Source organism: Dendrobates tinctorius, unplaced genomic scaffold (assembly GCF_039654945.1).
Source record: "Dendrobates tinctorius isolate UK_male_01 unplaced genomic scaffold, ASM3965494v1 ptg000168l, whole genome shotgun sequence".
In the NCBI taxonomy this organism is placed as follows: domain Eukaryota; kingdom Metazoa; phylum Chordata; class Amphibia; order Anura; family Dendrobatidae; genus Dendrobates; species Dendrobates tinctorius.
In genome coordinates, this window is record NW_027361835.1 from 1,737,703 (window position 1) to 1,754,326 (window position 16,624).

A 16,624-nucleotide genomic window follows, 5' to 3' on the forward strand; every position below is an offset into this window, starting at 1 on the left:
CAGATCCACTCTATTAATGCAGACGGGCAGTGTCTGGGAGGGTACAGCAGATCCACTCTATTAATGCAGACGGGCAGTGTCTGGGAGGGTACAGCAGATCCACTCTATTAATGCAGATGGGCAGTGTCTGGGAGGGTACAGCAGATCCACTCTATTAATGCAGACGGGCAGTGTCTGGGAGGGTACAGCAGATCCACTCTATTAATGCTGACGGGCAGTGTCTGGGCGGGTACAGCAGATCCACTTTATTAATGCAGACGGGCAGTGTGTGGGCGGGTACAGCAGATCCACTCTATTAATGCAGACGGGCAGTGTCTGGGCTGGTACAGCAGATCCACTCTTCATACAGACGGGCAGTGTCTGGGTGGGTACAGCAGATCCACTCTATTAATGCAGACGGGCAGTGTCTGGGCGGGTACAGCAGATCCACTCTTCATACAGACGGGCAGTGTCTGGGCGGGTACAGCAGATCCACTCTATTAATGCAGACGGGCAGTGTCTGGGCGGGTACAGCAGATCTACTCTTCATGCAGACGGGCAGTGTCTGGGCGGGTACAGCAGATCCACTCTATTAATGCAGACGGGCAGTGTCTGGGCGGGTACAGCAGATCCACTCTTCATACAGACGGGCAGTGTCTGGGCGGGTACAGCAGATCCACTCTATTAATGCAGACGGGCAGTGTCTGGGCGGGTACAGCAGATCCACTCTTCATACAGACGGGCAGTGTCTGGGCGGGTACAGCAGATCCACTCTATTAATGCAGACGGGCAGTGTCTGGGCGGGTACAGCAGATCCACTCTTCATACAGACGGGCAGTGTCTGGGCGGGTACAGCAGATCCACTCTATTAATGCAGACGGGCAGTGTCTGCGCGGGTACAGCAGATCCACTCTTCAAACAGACGGGCAGTGTCTGGGCGGGTACAGCAGATCCACTCTTCATACAGACGGGCAGTGTCTGGGCAGGTACAGCAGATCCACTCTATTAATGCAGACGGGCAGTGTCTGGGCTGGTACAGCAGATCCACTCTTCATACAGACGGGCAGTGTCTGGGCGGGTACATCAGATCCACTCTATTAATGCAGACGGGCAGTGTCTGGGCGGGTACAGCAGATCCACTCTTCATACAGACGGGCAGTGTCTGGGCGGGTACAGCAGATCCACTCTATTAATGCAGACGGGCAGTGTCTGGCCGGGTACAGCAGATCTACTCTTCATGCAGACGGGCAGTGTCTGGGCGGGTACAGCAGATCCACTCTATTAATGCAGACGGGCAGTGTCTGGGCGGGTACAGCAGATCCACTCTATTAATGGAGACGGGCAGTGTCTGGGTGGGTACAGCAGATCTACTCTTCATACAGACGGGCAGTGTCTGGGCGGGTACAGCAGATCCACTCTATTAATGCAGACGGGCAGTGTCTGGGCGGGTACAGCAGATCTACTCTTCATGCAGACGGGCAGTGTCTGGGCGGGTACAGCAGATCCACTCTATTAATGCAGAAGGGCAGTGTCTGGGCGGGTACAGCAGATCCACTCTTCATACAGACGGGCAGTGTCTGGGCGGGTACAGCAGATCCACTCTATTAATGCAGACGGGCAGTGTCTGGGCGGGTACAGCAGATCCACTCTATTAATGCAGACGGGCAGTGTCTGGGAGGGTACAGCAGATCTACTCTTCATGCAGACGGGCAGTGTCTGGGCGGGTACAGCAGATCCACTCTATTAATGCAGACGGGCAGTGTCTGGGCGGGTACAGCAGATCCACTCTATTAATGCAGACGGACAGTGTCTGGCCAGGTACAGCAGATCTACTCTTCATGCAGACGGGCAGTGTCCGGGCGGGTACAGCAGATCTACTCTTCATGCAGACGGGCAGTGTCCGGGCGGGTACAGCAGATCTACTCTTCATGCAGACGGGCAGTGTCTGGGCGGGTACAGCAGATCCACTCTATTAATGCAGACGGGCAGTGTCTGGGAGGGTACAGCAGATCTACTCTTCATGCAGACGGGCAGTGTCCGGGCGGGTACAGCAGATCCACTCTTCATACAGATGGGCAGTGTCCGGTCGGGTACAGCAGATACACTCTTCATGCAGACGGGCAGTGTCTGGGCGGATACAGCATATCCACTCTTCATACAGATGTGCAGTGTCCGGGCGGGTACAGCAGATACACTCTTCATGCAGACGGGCAGTGTCCGGGCGGGTACAGCAGATCCACTCTTCATACAGACGGGCAGTGTCTGGGCGGGTACAGCAGATCCACTATATTAATGCAGACGGGCAGTGTCTGGGCGGGTACAGCAGATCCACTCTATTAATGCAGACGGGCAGTGTCTGGGCGGGTACAGCAGATCCACTCTTCATACAGACGGGCAGTGTCTGGGCGGGTACAGCAAATCCACTCTTCATACAGACGGGCAGTGTCTGGGCAGGTACAGCAGATCCACTCTATTAATGCAGACGGGCAGTGTCTGGGCGGGTACAGCAGATCCACTCTTCATACAGACGGGCAGTGTCTGGGCGGGTACAGCAGATCCACTCTATTAATGCAGACGGGCAGTGTCTGGCCGGGTACAGCAGATCTACTCTTCATGCAGATGGGCAGTGTCTGGGCGGGTACAGCAGATCCACTCTATTACTGCAGACGGGCAGTGTCTGGGCGGGTACAGCAGATCTACTCTTCATACAGACGGGCAGTGTCTGGGCAGGTACAGCAGATCCACTCTATTAATGCAGACGGGCAGTGTCTGGGCGGGTACAGCAGATCTACTCTTCATGCAGACGGGCAGTGTCTGGGCAGGTACAGCAGATCCACTCTATTAATGCAGACGGACAGTGTCTGGCCAGGTACAGCAGATCTACTCTTCATGCAGACGGACAGTGTCTGGACGGGTACAGCAGATCTACTCTTCATGCAGACGGGCAGTGTCTGGGCGGGTACAGCAGATCCACTCTATTAATGCAGACGGGCAGTGTCTGGGAGGGTACAGCAGATCTACTCTTCATGCAGACGGGCAGTGTCCGGGTGGGTACAGCAGATCCACTCTTCATACAGACGGGCAGTGTCCGGCCGGGTACAGCAGATCCACTCTATTAATGCAGACGGGCAGTGTCTGGGAGGGTACAGCAGATCCACTCTATTAATGCAGACGGGTAGTGTCTGGGCGGGTACAGCAGATCTACTCTATTAATGGAGACTGGCAGTGTCCGGGCGGGTACAGCAGATCCACTCTTCATACAGACGGGCAGTGTCTGGGAGGGTACAGCAGATCCACTCTATTAATGCAGACGGGCAGTGTCTGGGCGGGTACAGCAGATCTACTCTATTAATGCAGACGGGCAGTGTCCGAGCGGGTACAGCAGATCCACTCTTCATACAGACGGGCAGTGTCTGGGAGGGTACAGCAGATCCACTCTATTAATGCAGACGGGCAGTGTCTGGGAGGGTACAGCAGATCCACTCTATTAATGCAGACGGGCAGTGTCTGGGCGGGTACAGCAGATCCACTCTTCATACAGACGGGCAGTGTCTGGGCGGGTACAGCAGATCCACTCTATTAATGCAGACGGGCAGTGTCTGGGCGGGTACAGCAGATCCACTCTATTAATGCCGACGGGCAATGTCTGGGAGGGTACAGCAGATCTACTCTTCATGCAGACGGGCAGTGTCCGGGCGGGTACAGCAGATCCACTCTTCATACAGACGGGCAGTGTCCGGGCGGGTACAGCAGATACACTCTTCATGCAGACGGGCAGTGTCCGGGCGGGTACAGCAGATCCACTCTTCATACAGACGGGCAGTGTCCGGCCGGGTACAGCAGATCCACTCTTCATACAGACGGGCAGTGTCCGGCCGGGTACAGCAGATCCACTCTATTAATGCAGACGGGCAGTGTCTGGGAGGGTACAGCAGATCCACTCTATTAATGCAGACAGGTAGTGTCTGGGCGGGTACAGCAGATCTACTCTATTAATGCAGACTGGCAGTGTCCGGGCGGGTACAGCAGATCCACTCTTCATACAGACGGGCAGTATCTGGGAGGGTACAGCAGATCCACTCTATTAATGCAGACGGGCAGTGTCTGGGCGGGTACAGCAGATCTACTCTATTAATGCAGACGGGCAGTGTCCGAGCGGGTACAGCAGATCCACTCTTCATACAGACGGGCAGTGTCTGGGAGGGTACAGCAGATCCACTCTATTAATGCAGACGGGCAGTGTCTGGGAGGGTACAGCAGATCTACTCTATTAATGCAGACGGGCAGTGTCTGGGCGGGTACAGCAGATCCACTCTATTAATGCAGACGGGCAGTGTCTGGGAGGGTACAGCAGATCCACTCTATTAATGCAGACGGGCAGTGTCTGGGAGGGTACAGCAGATCCACTCTATTAATGCAGACGGGCAGTGTCTGGGCGGGTACAGCAGATCCACTCTATTAATGCAGACGGGCAGTGTCTGGGCGGGTACAGCAGATCTACTCTATTAATGCAGACGGGCAGTGTCTGGGCGGGTACAGCAGATCCACTCTATTAATGCAGACGGGCAGTGTCTGGGAGGGTACAGCAGATCCACTCTATTAATGCAGACGGGCAGTGTCTGGGCGGGTACAGCAGATCCACTCTATTAATGCAGACGGGCAGTGTCTGGGAGGGTACAGCAGATCCACTCTATTAATGCAGACGGGCAGTGTCTGGGAGGGTACAGCAGATCCACTCTATTAATGCAGACGGGCAGTGTCTGGGCGGGTACAGCAGATCCACTCTATTAATGCAGACGGGCAGTGTCTGGGAGGGTACAGCAGATCTACTCTATTAATGCAGACGGGCAGTGTCTGGGCGGGTACAGCAGATCCACTCTATTAATGCAGACGGGCAGTGTCTGGGAGGGTACAGCAGATCCACTCTATTAATGCAGACGGGCAGTGTCTGGGAGGGTACAGCAGATCCACTCTATTAATGCAGACGGGCAGTGTCTGGGCGGGTACAGCAGATCCACTCTATTAATGCAGACGGGCAGTGTCTGGGCGGGTACAGCAGATCTACTCTATTAATGCAGACGGGCAGTGTCTGGGCGGGTACAGCAGATCCACTCTATTAATGCAGACGGGCAGTGTCTGGGAGGGTACAGCAGATCCACTCTATTAATGCAGACGGGCAGTGTCTGGGCGGGTACAGCAGATCCACTCTATTAATGCAGACGGGCAGTGTCTGGGAGGGTACAGCAGATCCACTCTATTAATGCAGACGGGCAGTGTCTGGGAGGGTACAGCAGATCCACTCTATTAATGCAGACGGGCAGTGTCTGGGCGGGTACAGCAGATCCACTCTTCATACAGACGGGCAGTGTCTGGGAGGGTACAGCAGATCCACTCTATTAATGCAGACGGGCAGTGTCTGGGCGGGTACAGCAGATCCACTCTATTAATGCAGACGGGCAGTGTCTGGGAGGGTACAGCAGATCTACTCTATTAATGCAGACGGGCAGTGTCTGGGCGGGTACAGCAGATCCACTCTATTAATGCAGACGGGCAGTGTCTGGGAGGGTACAGCAGATCCACTCTATTAATGCAGACGGGCAGTGTCTGGGAGGGTACAGCAGATCCACTCTATTAATGCAGACGGGCAGTGTCTGGGCGGGTACAGCAGATCCACTCTATTAATGCAGACGGGCAGTGTCTGGGCGGGTACAGCAGATCTACTCTATTAATGCAGACGGGCAGTGTCTGGGCGGGTACAGCAGATCCACTCTATTAATGCAGACGGGCAGTGTCTGGGAGGGTACAGCAGATCCACTCTATTAATGCAGACGGGCAGTGTCTGGGCGGGTACAGCAGATCCACTCTATTAATGCAGACGGGCAGTGTCTGGGAGGGTACAGCAGATCCACTCTATTAATGCAGACGGGCAGTGTCTGGGCGGGTACAGCAGATCCACTCTATTAATGCAGACGGGCAGTGTCTGGGCGGGTACAGCAGATCTACTCTATTAATGCAGACGGGCAGTGTCTGGGCGGGTACAGCAGATCCACTCTTCATACAGACGGGCAGTGTCTGGGCGGGTACAGCAGATCCACTCTATTAATGCAGACAGGCAGTGTCTGGGCAGGTACAGCAGATCCACTCTATTAATGCAGACGGGCAGTGTCTGGGCGGGTACAGCAGATCCACTCTTCATACAGACAGGCAGTGTCTGGGCGGGTACAGCAGATCCACTCTATTAATGCAGACGGGCAGTGTCTGGGAGGGTACAGCAGATCTACTCTTCATGCAGACGGGCAGTGTCTGGGCGGGTACAGCAGATCCACTCTATTAATGCAGACAGGCAGTGTCTGGGCGGGTACAGCAGATCTACTCTTCATGCAGACGGGCAGTGTCTGGGCGGGTACAGCAGATTTACTCTTCATGCAGACGGGCAGTGTCTGGGCGGGTACAGCAGATCTACTCTTCATGCAGACGGGCAGTGTCTGGGTGGGTACAGCAGATCTACTCTTCATGCAGACGGGTAGTGTCTGGGAGTGTACAGCAGATCCACTCTTCATGCGGACGGGCAGTGTCTGGGCGGGTACAGCAGATCTTCTCTTCATGCAGATGGGCAGTGTCTGGGCAGGTACAGCAGATCCACTCTATTAATGCAGACGGGCAGTGTCTGGGAGGGTACAGCAGATCCACTCTATTAATACAGACGGGCAGTGTCTGGGCGGGTACAGCAGATCTACTCTATTAATGCAGACGGGCAGTGTCCGGGCGGGTACAGCAGATCCACTCTATTAATGCAGACGGGCAGTGTCTGGGCGGGTACAGCAGATACACTCTTCATGCAGACGGGCAGTGTCTGGGCGGGTACAGCAGATCTACTCTTCATGCGGACGGGCAGTGTCTGGGCGGGTACAGCAGATCTACTCTTCATACAGACGGGCAGTGTCTGGGAGGGTACAGCAGATCCACTCTATTAATGCAGACGGGCAGTGTCTGGGCGGGTACAGCAGATCTACTCTATTAATGCAGACGGGCCGTGTCTGGGTGGGTACTGCAGATCCACTCTATTAATGCAGACGGGCAGTGTCTGGGCGGGTACAGCAGATCTACTCTTCTTGCAGACGGGCAGTGTCTGGGAGGGTACAGCAGATCCACTCTATTAATGCAGACGGGCAGTGTCTGGGCGGGTACAGCAGATCTACTCTATTAATGCAGACGGGCAGTGTCCGGGCGGGTACAGCAGATCCACTCTATTAATGCAGACGGGCAGTGTCTGGGCGGGTACAGCAGATCTACTCTATTAATGCAGACGGGCAGGGTCTGGGCGGGTACAGCAGATCTACTCTTCTTGCAGACGGGCAGTGTCTGGGCGGGTACAGCAGATCTACTCTTCGTGCGGACGGGCAGTGTCTGGGCGGGTACAGCAGATCTACTCTTCATACAGACGGGCAGTGTCTGGGAGGGTACAGCAGATCCACTCTATTAATGCAGACGGGCAGTGTCTGGGAGGGTACAGCAGATCCACTCTATTAATGCAGACGGGCAGTGTCTGGGCGGGTACAGCAGATCCACTCTATTAATGCAGACGGGCAGTGTCTGGGCGGGTACAGCAGATCTACTCTATTAATGCAGACGGGCAGTGTCTGGGCGGGTACAGCAGATCCACTCTTCATACAGACGGGCAGTGTCTGGGCGGGTACAGCAGATCCACTCTATTAATGCAGACAGGCAGTGTCTGGGCAGGTACAGCAGATCCACTCTATTAATGCAGACGGGCAGTGTCTGGGCGGGTACAGCAGATCCACTCTTCATACAGACAGGCAGTGTCTGGGCGGGTACAGCAGATCCACTCTATTAATGCAGACGGGCAGTGTCTGGGAGGGTACAGCAGATCTACTCTTCATGCAGACGGGCAGTGTCTGGGCGGGTACAGCAGATCCACTCTATTAATGCAGACAGGCAGTGTCTGGGCGGGTACAGCAGATCTACTCTTCATGCAGACGGGCAGTGTCTGGGCAGGTACAGCAGATTTACTCTTCATGCAGACGGGCAGTGTCTGGGCGGGTACAGCAGATCTACTCTTCATGCAGACGGGCAGTGTCTGGGTGGGTACAGCAGATCTACTCTTCATGCAGATGGGTAGTGTCTGGGAGGGTACAGCAGATCCACTCTTCATGCGGACGGGCAGTGTCTGGGCGGGTACAGCAGATCTTCTCTTCATGCAGATGGGCAGTGTCTGGGCAGGTACAGCAGATCCACTCTATTAATGCAGACGGGCAGTGTCTGGGAGGGTACAGCAGATCCACTCTATTAATACAGACGGGCAGTGTCTGGGCGGGTACAGCAGATCTACTCTATTAATGCAGACGGGCAGTGTCCGGGCGGGTACAGCAGATCCACTCTATTAATGCAGACGGGCAGTGTCTGGTCGGGTACAGCAGATACACTCTTCATGCAGACGGGCAGTGTCTGGGCGGGTACAGCAGATCTACTCTTCATGCGGACGGGCAGTGTCTGGGCGGGTACAGCAGATCTACTCTTCATACAGACGGGCAGTGTCTGGGAGGGTACAGCAGATCCACTCTATTAATGCAGACGGGCAGTGTCTGGGCGGGTACAGCAGATCTACTCTATTAATGCAGACGGGCAGTGTCTGGGTGGGTACAGCAGATCCACTCTATTAATGCAGACGGGCAGTGTCTGGGCGCGTACAGCAGATCTACTCTTCTTGCAGATGGGCAGTGTCTGGGAGGGTACAGCAGATCCACTCTATTAATGCAGACGGGCAGTGTCTGGGCGGGTACAGCAGATCTACTCTATTAATGCAGACGGGCAGTGTCCGGGCGGGTACAGCAGATCCACTCTATTAATGCAGACGGGCAGTGTCTGGGCGGGTACAGCAGATCTACTCTATTAATGCAGACGGGCAGGGTCTGGGCGGGTACAGCAGATCTACTCTTCTTGCAGACAGGCAGTGTCTGGGCGGGTACAGCAGATCCACTCTATTAATGCAGACGGGCAGTGTCTGGGCGGGTACAGCAGATCCACTCTTCATACAGACAGGCAGTGTCTGGGCGGGTACAGCAGATCCACTCTATTAATGCAGACGGGCAGTGTCTGGGAGGGTACAGCAGATCTACTCTTCATGCAGACGGGCAGTGTCTGGGCGGGTACAGCAGATCCACTCTATTAATGCAGACAGGCAGTGTCTGGGCGGGTACAGCAGATCTACTCTTCATGCAGACGGGCAGTGTCTGGGCGGGTACAGCAGATTTACTCTTCATGCAGACGGGCAGTGTCTGGGCGGGTACAGCAGATCTACTCTTCATGCAGACGGGCAGTGTCTGGGTGGGTACAGCAGATCTACTCTTCATGCAGACGGGTAGTGTCTGGGAGGGTACAGCAGATCCACTCTTCATGCGGACGGGCAGTGTCTGGGCGGGTACAGCAGATCTTCTCTTCATGCAGATGGGCAGTGTCTGGGCAGGTACAGCAGATCCACTCTATTAATGCAGACGGGCAGTGTCTGGGAGGGTACAGCAGATCCACTCTATTAATACAGACGGGCAGTGTCTGGGCGGGTACAGCATATCTACTCTATTAATGCAGACGGGAAGTGTCCGGGCGGGTACAGCAGATACACTCTTCATGCAGACGGGCAGTGTCTGGGCGGGTACAGCAGATACACTCTTCATGCAGACGGGCAGTGTCCGGGCGGGTACAGCAGATACACTCTTCATGCAGACGGGCAGTGTCTGGGAGGGTACAGCAGATCCACTCTATTAATACAGACGGGCAGTGTCTGGGCGGGTACAGCAGATCCACTCTATTAATGCAGACGGGCAGTGTCTGGGCGGGTACAGCAGATACACTCTTCATGCAGACGGGCAGTGTCTGGGCGGGTACAGCAGATCTACTCTTCATGCGGACGGGCAGTGTCTGGGCGGGTACAGCAGATCTACTCTTCATACAGACGGGCAGTGTCTGGGAGGGTACAGCAGATCCACTCTATTAATGCAGACGGGCAGTGTCTGGGCGGGTACAGCAGATCTACTCTATTAATGCAGACGGGCAGGGTCTGGGCGGGTACAGCAGATCTACTCTTCATGCAGACGGGCAGTGTCTGGGTGGGTACAGCAGATCTACTCTTCATGCAGACGGGTAGTGTCTGGGAGGGTACAGCAGATCCACTCTTCATGCGGACGGGCAGTGTCTGGGCGGGTTCAGCAGATCTTCTCTTCATGCAGATGGGCAGTGTCTGGGCAGGTACAGCAGATCCACTCTATTAATGCAGACGGGCAGTGTCTGGGAGGGTACAGCAGATCCACTCTATTAATACAGACGGGCAGTGTCTGGGCGGGTACAGCAGATCTACTCTATTAATGCAGACGGGCAGTGTCCGGGCGGGTACAGCACATCCACTCTATTAATGCAGACGGGCAGTGTCTGGGCGGGTACAGCAGATACACTCTATTAATGCAGACGGGCAGTGTCTGGGCGGGTACAGCAGATACACTCTTCATGCAGACGGGCAGTGTCTGGGCGGGTACAGCAGATCTACTCTTCATGCGGACGGGCAGTGTCTGGGCGGGTACAGCAGATCTACTCTTCATACAGACGGGCAGTGTCTGGGAGGGTACAGCAGATCCACTCTATTAATGCAGACGGGCAGTGTCTGGGAGGGTACAGCAGATCCACTCTATTAATGCAGACGGGCAGTGTCTGGGCGGGTACAGCAGATCTACTCTATTAATGCAGACGGGCAGGGTCTGGGCGGGTACAGCAGATCTACTCTTCTTGCAGACGGGCAGTGTCTGGGCGGGTACAGCAGATCTACTCTTAGTGCGGACGGGCAGTGTCTGGGCGGGTACAGCAGATCTACTCTTCATACAGACGGGCAGTGTCTGGGAGGGTACAGCAGATCCACTCTATTAATGCAGACGGGCAGTGTCTGGGCGGGTACAGCAGATCTACTCTATTAATGCAGACGGGCAGTGTCTGGGCGGGTACAGCAGATCCACTCTATTAATGCAGACGGGCAGTGTCTGGGCGGGTACAGCAGATCCACTCTATTAATGCAGACGGGCAGTGTCTGGGTGGGTACAGCAGATACACTCTTCATGCAGACGGGCAGTGTCTGGGCGGGTACAGCAGATCCACTCTTCATGCAGACGGGCAGTGTCCGGCCGGGTACAGCAGGTCCACTCTTCATGCAGACGGGCAGTGTCCAACCTCATCATTGTCTCACTTGATAAATCTTGCCACAGACTTGCCCAAAATGATTGCGTACGTGACACTTTGCCTATATGAGCGATGGGGGACGTTTTCTCTGTGCGGACCCCCTTATAGCCCAAGCAATGCCTCCTTGTAAAAACGTGCAGATTACTGTGGAAACAAACGCTATGCCTGGAGTCTCGGTGGTGGGTTGTCCACTCTGCAGCCAGGGATGAGGCTTCTTCTCCTTGTTCTGATATATACGGCAGTGAACAGTCCAAAACAATATGGCAGAGGGGGAACGTAGCCGCCATCGTAGGTGCGGCCACCATGACGTGGATAAAGCAGATGGTCGGCCTGGTCAGGCATCTGCCCCTCTGGTTAACCCCTCGTCTGCTGGCTGCAGGGGACTGATCGGTGACAGAGTTAATCCTCGCCACTCACTACTATTTCAGTTGCCTGAAATTCCGGTTGGATAAAAGCATTTAAGTGCGTCTCAGCATCATTAAGAGTGGCAGCTCCGCCGGAGCGAGCACATTACAGACACAGCATTGAGGAAATTAATTTTCTTCAATAAAGTAATTTTTAAGCCTCATATATTTCCCAATCTAAACATATGTCACCAATTCATAAACAGAATAAATGGATGAAAATAATCCATTACTGATGTGCTGACACATGGAGACGCTTTCATTAGAAACGCCGGGGACCATCCTGAGCGCTGCCTGATTGTGGAGGCAGTGCGCCCTCCACTTAATCGTCACAGGACGACAGGTACATCCTTCAGTCGTGCCGCCCGCCGCTAACATCAGCCCACATTAACCCCTGCTAACAAATGGCTTTTATATGACACCCAGAGCTGGCTATAGACTCCGCCGACTCTCTGCCAGTGCTCACAGCAGATCCGTCCGCCACACTGTGTCACTTCATACAATCATATTTCTTGATAAAAGGCCGCCTCGCCACATTGTAGTTATTTAAGGGCCCCATTTACATGGCTGACACATTACACACAACCTTTCTTCGGGCGCATCACTCATGTGAGTCTCTTAGTGGCTGCGATAAAACAAGCTGAGGAAAGCGAATGTCAGCAGCCGCCGGGAATTTATGTGGATGAGGAAATGCGCTGCCCTCACTCCTAATATTTATCAGGCCCACAACCTTCCTGTTGGATGGGCCGAGTCTCTAATAACCTGCGGGTATGAGCTGTGCAGGAGCCACCAACATGGCACTTCAAGGTTGTAGTGTACAACTGATCGCACCACCTATTGGCGATGTGCCCTTACATGTGAGATGGCTACACCCATGTATATGCATACTCCTTTCAGATGAGCATACTTCAATAAGGACATATCTGCTGCCAGACCCTCTCTTCCTTCCATACCCCTCTTGTAGCCTCATACTTCCCTGAAAAGTAAAGGATCCTGTCATGAAATGTAACATCCCCAAATGTTTAAAAGGCCACCATATACATAACAGGTTCAGCTGACATTTCTCTAATGTGTATTGGGGCCTTAAAGGGAAGCTGTGGCATCTCCAAACATTATTAACCTGTAGATACGGGGCCAATTTGCAGGTTAATAACGTTATACAGCCGTGCAGCAGAAACACTGAGAGCATGGCTGGCGCAGCTTCAAGCACTGCTCAGTACATAGTGAGAGGCAGCTGTAACTGCGCCCATAACTGACAGCCAGGTCGGCACTGCCTGATCGGCACTGACAGGGTATGGGCACTGACTGACTGCCTGATCGGCACTGACGGCCATATTGGCACTGACTGACAGCCAGGTCAGCACTGACTGACTGCCTGATCGGCACTGACTGCCAGATCGGCATTGACTGACTGCCAGATCTATCGGCACTGACTGCCATATCGGCACTGACTGACTGCCATGTCGACACTGACTGACTGCCATATCGGCACTGACTGACTGCCATGTCGACACTGACTGACTGCCAGGTCGTCACTTGACTGACTGCCAGGTCGGCACTGACTGACTGCCAGGTCGGCACTGACTGCCAGATTGGCTCTGACTGATGGCCAGACTGGCACTGATGCACTGAAGCCGCACCTCTATAACTGAAAGCTGGAGGCTGCTGGGAAGAATAAAATTAATTTCCTCTTGGAAGCCGGCACCCCACACAGCTTTAGGACATGATTAACCCCAGATCTGCAAGTTAATAGCACAATTTGACATTAAAGACCCCCTATAAGACAGGATATAGTGCTTCACATACATCGTGCTACGAGATGCTGCTGTGAAGTGGACTTCTCTATACATAGGGTGCATTTACTCCAAAAGATAATCATGCACAAGTCTTCTTACTAACGCTCGTTTCACAATTATCTTGCCATGTAAACAGGTTGCACATCACTGGATGAACGGGCAAAATCCTCTTTCAGCAGGTGAAATGATCTTTTTGCGCAGGGCAAGAGATCACCGTTCTCGGCAGAGCATCTTCCTGTGTAACTAGGTCTCGCAGTGCGGAGAAGCAGAGCAGCCGGTGTGCTCGGAGTGATCTTGTTCTGGTCACATCCTTTACTTTAGTCTGCCTTTGTAAACAGCTTACTAAATGACTGTCGAAAAGTGATTGTTTAGTGCTGCCGGTCGGTCCATATGGCTGGACCTTATACTGTCTCTTGATTAGATCAGTCTTAACAAATTTGTTGACACATGAATTGAATTTTGTGGCTGAACCCCTTTTATCCAAGGTAAATTCTCTTATGTGCTGCATTTCCAGCTATAAATAAGATCCTCAGTCGCCTTCATACATTGAAAGTGGCGGACAGCACCGTCTGCGGCTTCCCACTGCGTGGTACACGTACAGCCCCTGATAGCAGCGTATGGAAAGACCAATGCAGTGTTACCAGGTGAATGTTCTGTGTTGTATAACTGGGAGGTGCTGCCTTCGCGGTATCATACAGTATTGTTCCCAGGCAGGTGCTGCGCTCTGTACAGTATCACATCTGGATCGTTCCCACGGAGGTTCTGTGCGCTGTATCACACAGGATCAATCCCAGAGAGGTGCTGTGCTCTGTGCGCCGTATCACGCAAGATTTTTCCCAGGGAGGTGCTGCGCTGTATGCACTGTATTGCACGGGATCGTTCCCAGGGAGGTTCTGTGCTCTGTGTGCCATATCACACGGAATTAGTCCTAGAGAGGTGGGCCATATCACACGGGATCGTTCCCAGACAGGTGCTGCGCTCTGTGAGTCCTATCACACGGGATCGTTCCCAGACAGGTGCTGCGCTCTGTGAGTCCTATCACACGGGATCGTTCCCAGACAGGTGCTGCGCTCTATGAGTCCTATCACGCGGGATCGTTCCCAGACAGGTGCTGCGCTCTGTGAGTCCCATCACGCAGAATCGTTCCCAGACAGGTGCTGCGCTCTGTGAGTCCTATCACGCGGAATCGTTCCAAGACAGGTGCTGCGCTCTGTGAGTCCTATCACATGGGATCGTTCCCAGACAGGTGCTGCGCTCTGTGAGTCCTATCACACGGGATCGTTCCCAGACAGGTGCTGCGCTCTGTGAGTCCTATCACACGGGATCATCCCAGACAGGTGCTGCGCTCTGTGAGTCCTATCACACGGGATCGTTCTCAGACAGGTGCTGCGCTCTGTGAGTCCTATCACGCAGGATAGTTCCCAGACAGGTGCTGCGCTCTGTGAGTCCTATCACACGGGATCGTTCCCAGACAGGTGCTGCGCTCTGTGAGTCCTATCACACGGGATCGTTCCCAGACAGGTGCTGCGCTCTGTGAGTCCTATCATACGGGATTGTTCCCAGACAGGTGCTGCGCTCTGTGATTCCTATCACGCGGGATTGTTCCCAGACAGGTGCTGCGCTCTGTGAGTCCTATCACGCGGGATCGTTCCAAGACAGGTGCTGCGCTCTGTGAGTCCTATCACACGGGATCGTTCCCAGACAGGTGCTGCGCTCTGTGAGTCCTATCACGCGGGATCGTTCCCAGACAGGTGCTGCGCTCTGTGAGTCCTATCACACGGAATCGTTCCCAGACAGGTGCTGCGCTCTGTGAGTCCTATCACACGGGATCGTTCCCAGACAGGTGCTGCACTCTGTGAGTCCTATCACGCGGGATTGTTCCCAGACAGGTGCTGCGCTCTGTGAGTCCTATCACGCGGGATCGTTCCAAGACAGGTGCTGCGCTCTGTGAGTCCTATCACACGGGATCGTTCCCAGACAGGTGCTGCGCTCTGTGAGTCCTATCACGCAGAATCGTTCCCAGACAGGTGCTGCGCTCTGTGAGTCCTATCACACTGGATCGTTCCCAGACAGGTGCTGCGCTCTGTGAGTCCTATCACGCGGGATCGTTCCCAGACAGGTGCTGCGCTCTGTGAGTCCTATCACACGGGATCGTTCCCAGACAGGTGCTGCGCTCTGTGAGTCCTATCACGCGGAATCGTTCCCAGACAGGTGCTGCGCTCTGTGAGTCCTATCACACTGGATCGTTCCCAGACAGGTGCTGCGCTCTGTGAGTCCTATCACGCGGAATCGTTCCCAGACAGGTGCTGCGCTCTGTGAGTCCTATCACACTGGATCGTTCCCAGACAGGTGCTGCGCTCTGTGAGTCCTATCACGCGGGATCGTTCCCAGACAGGTGCTGCGCTCTGTGAGTCCTATCACGCGGGATCGTTCCCAGACAGGTGCTGCGCTCTGTGAGTCCTATCACGCGGAATCGTTCCCAGACAGGTGCTGCGCTCTGTGAGTCCTATCACACTGGATCGTTCCCAGACAGGTGCTGCGCTCTGGGAGTCCTATCACGCGGGATCGTTCCCAGACAGGTGCTGCGCTCTGTGAGTCCTATCACGCGGAATCGTTCCAAGACAGGTGCTGCGCTCTGTGAGTCCTATCACACGGGATCGTTCCCAGACAGGTGCTGCGCTCTGTGAGTCCTATCACACGGGATCGTTCCCAGACAGGTGCTGCGCTCTGTGAGTCCTATCACACGGGATCGTTCCCAGACAGGTGCTGCGCTCTGTGAGTCCTATCACGCGGGATCGTTCCCAGACAGGTGCTGCGCTCTGTGAGTTCTATCACACGGGATCATCCCAGACAGGTGCTGCGCTCTGTGAGTCCTATCACACGGGATAGCTCTCAGACAGGTGCTGCGCTCTGTGCGCCGTATCACACAGGATCGGCTTGGGGCTCATTCAGATATCGAACAATGAGAACTGTCCGAATTTCATCAATGTTTTTTTTTTTATCAGATTTTTGTCGGCGCTCCATCAGTTTTCCTGCTTCTCCTATCAACCAGTCTGTGAACATTGGGCAGAACGCTGACTGTCCCAGTGCTGTTGGCTTCTTTTTCCTGACCTATAGATGGTCAGTGGTGATTTTGATCTGACACTCGGATCAATATCAGACAAGTCTCCGTGACTCTGTACCGACCACTTGTGACCTATGAACTGC

At 54.2% G+C, this 16,624-nt stretch overlaps 1 protein-coding gene and 1 long non-coding RNA gene across 7 annotated transcripts in view; one reads left to right on the forward strand and one right to left on the reverse strand.

Annotated features, from left to right (window-relative positions):
* LOC141053712 (uncharacterized) overlaps positions 1–16,624 on the forward strand; it is a 239,029-nt gene that overhangs the window by 123,938 nt on the left and 98,467 nt on the right. The window lies entirely within an intron of this gene.
* The window catches only part of SOX6 (SRY-box transcription factor 6), a 650,335-nt gene that overhangs the window by 77,504 nt on the left and 556,207 nt on the right, over positions 1–16,624 (reverse strand). The gene's annotated exons all lie outside the window — the stretch shown is intronic.